We start from the raw sequence: 3614 nt of genomic DNA on the forward strand, positions 1-3614 counted from the left end.
ATTAACTTTTAAAGTTTAAGATACTTGTATTTTAAATTTAAATTAACAAATAATACAAAAATTAACTAAAATATTATATAAATCCATAATTTTGTGAACTGTAAACTTTAGAAAGTGAATTAAACTTAATTAAAATAGTTATATTGTTATTTTAGTTAAAATTTCGGTTCACTTTATCCCCTAAATATATTTTCTGGCTCCGTCACTTATCACAATCGCTGGCTGCTGCTGTCGTTTTCGTTGTTGTTCGTCCTGCTGTTGTTGTTTGATTGGCGGTGCTTTTTCATTTTTTTTTATTTTTTTTTATTTTTTATCATTTTGCTAGTGAAACGGTGCTTTTCAATTGATTGGATAATTTGTGTGCAACTCAATGCGACAATTTACCACAGCGAGAGTACGTATATGTCCCACACAGTCCCCTATGATATCTTTATTGTTGTTGTTGTGTTTTTTTTTTTGCTACTTTCAACGACGACATTGCAATTTTAGGCATTTTTTTTAAACTTAAGTTAAGAATTTGAGTTTAGTACGTGAAAAAATATATTGTAGTAAAAAAATTATATTTTAATTTTTATAAAAAAAAATATTATAATAAAAAATTTAAATTGTGATTTGAGTTAGTTAAAAAGAACAAACCCTTTTATCTCCTAGTTTTTCTCATTTTCAAGAAATATGGCCCTGTTCATTTCACTGATTCGAGTTTAGAATTCGAGTTTTACTACAATAAAAAGCTCTCACAAACAATCACATCTAATTTTTTTGCTACAGTAAAAAGCTCTCACATAAAATCACATCTCAACTCGAATTAAAAACTCGAATCAGCGAACTAAACGGACCCAATTTGTAAACACAAATGACTTTGGGTTGAAATGTTTCAACCATGAATTTCATAATAACGAGGAAATTTTTGCGGTGTTTAGAATGGTTCTTGATTTTATTTTTCACGTTTAAAAAAAAATGAAAATAATATCAAAATGGCGTTTAGTACGATGAAAGATAAAAAATGAAAAGTAAAATGATTTTTTGATTTAGTGTAAAATGATAGAAAAAATAAAAAATGATTTTTAGTCGTTTTTCATTTTTTATTTTTCTTTTCTCCTCTCTTAAGCAGAGAGAGACATTAATAAATTTTTTTATACTAAAAATAATATCTTCATAAAATTACTAAATGTATTTTAAAAAATAATTTTTTTTTGAGATTTAAAACGTTTTTATTTTTATTTTCATATTAAAAAAATTATTTTAAAATGAATTTTAAACGCACATTTTGTTTTTTCTGACACCTTTTTTCAGGGATTGTCCACGTGTTAGACGCGCAAGGCATGATGGAGGGGACATGTTTTAGAATGTGTCGGCAGATGCATTTATAAGCACCAAGTGATGACTAAAATTTTTAGGCATTATATCATTTTGGGATCCAAATAAAAGGATTAGGCCTTGGAGGGGACTCGTGTAATTTGGAACTTGGAAGTATTGAAAAACATTCAAATTGGAAATGATTTTATCAGAGGATTGTCACGGTCCTTCATTCATGATGGTTTTACAGAAACTTCAGTTAGGATGATGACCGCAAAAATTCTTCATTAAAAGACTTAGTTTATTCTTAGTACAATATGTAGTACAAGGGATTTAAGTTTTAACAAATAATTTGTATCATCTTTTTGTGGCTCAAATTGAACTTATCTCATTGGAGAAACGTCATCCATGAGCATGACCACAGACCACGATTCAATGGTAGCATCATTAAAATTTGAAGACAACAGAAGAGAATAAATAAATAATGCATCATTAAAATTTTGTCACGAGATACATTATGTAATATGTATCATTTTCCTAGCAGGAAAGAATCAAGGGAACGATTACAAGTTTGCAGTTGGGTTGGTCTTGGATATGGTAAAAGTTGAATACAAAATCACTTTCAACTAATTATGAGTATTTAAGCCCTTCACCGTGAACGACAATTTAAGCCTTCTAACGACAACAAACACTAATGTTGGCTTGTGAAAGACAATCATAGCCCTTAAACGACAACAGAAATTAAACCGTCCACTCACTGGTTATGTGGTGACAAAAAAATAGTCCAAACAAAGACGAAAGATGATGCAGACTAGATGACCCTCACAGGCCACAAGGCTGGCTGCCATTAAGTTTGTCCTCATTCAATACGGGCTCTTGTGAGGCTCTTTGAGATTTCATGAATGGATTTTTAGTGTCTCAGTGCTTAGTAAGAGATTGAAAGGACCACCCCAGTCTGTTGGATTCTTATGCCCTGATCTTGACATGAAAGGCATCTATACATATATATATATATATATATGTGTGTGTGTGTGTATAACCATATGTGCAATATATATACATATATATGTGTTTTCATATGCACATTTTATGTGCTGTGTATACATCATATATGTGGGGTCCATAACTCAGTAGATTTGTTGCGCTGCAAATGGTAGGTCACAAGACAAGAGTACAAAAATGAAGGCATAGAAAGGCCACAAACCGAAAATACTTTTGCATGAATATTGTCTTTATGTTAATTATTAGTTATTTATACCCACAAAAATTATAGATGTTTGTGATGCATGATGTGTTACTCCGAATAGTCACAATCTCTCTCAACATAACACACATGGATGCGTGCTGCTTATTTATAACAGTTAATACGCATACGATACGCCTGTACTGTGCACGTATAATGTACAACACACACATATATACACGTATAGTAATATGCATAATTAACAATGTAAAATACAATATGAGCCACAAGAACATGAATGAGAGAAACCCATTAGTACCCCTTAACTTTTTTTTTTTTTTTTTTTTTCACAGATAAAATTGGATTTGTGGAAGGAATGAGGTTTCTTTTTAAAACTTTCCTAAGCCATGTTTTTTTTTTCCTCAAGAGAGAAAGGAAGGAAAAATTTTTTCTCCAAAAATTTCACATCGTGCATGCGTTGGTGTTTGTGAAAATTCGAGTGTTTATTGTAACCCGTTTGTCTCATGTGTGCCCACACACACGTCTTCGTGGATTCTAGGAATTGACGTGGAAGACATTGGTTTTCTAAACACAAAGATTGGAGCAAGGACTGTTCGTGGTCAAAGAACTCAAGTTATCATCCGAGTCAGCTTCCAGGTATTTTTTCCGATTGAGTTCTTAATAAATGAATTAATGAGATTAATTTATTCGTGCATAAATTAATATAATCTATAGAGTATCTCAAAAGTTTTATGAAAATTTTTGTTATACACGATCTGCCTCTTCCTCCTACCAACACGCTTCCGCGTCTGAATTCGATTCGGAGACCAACAATTGGTATCAGAGCGGTCTATAGACGATATTAATTTATGCTCCGATTATTTGATAATAAAAAATTAATTATGTATGTATGTGATTGGTAGGCACTTGCATTTATGGATGTTTATATTTGATTCATGATGACGAATATATGGATGACGGATTTGGTCGTTAATTATATGGTTCCATGGATCGGATTAAATTCGTTCAAATTCTAGGTTTTGGGTAGAATTAGCGTTTTGATTTTGAATCAAAAAGAGGCAAGGAAGATCAAGTTTTAATCTTTGAAGATGCCCAGAAACAACCCAAGTCTGCC

Source organism: Morus notabilis, unplaced genomic scaffold (assembly GCF_000414095.1).
Source record: "Morus notabilis unplaced genomic scaffold, ASM41409v2 Scaffold3053, whole genome shotgun sequence".
In the NCBI taxonomy this organism is placed as follows: domain Eukaryota; kingdom Viridiplantae; phylum Streptophyta; class Magnoliopsida; order Rosales; family Moraceae; genus Morus; species Morus notabilis.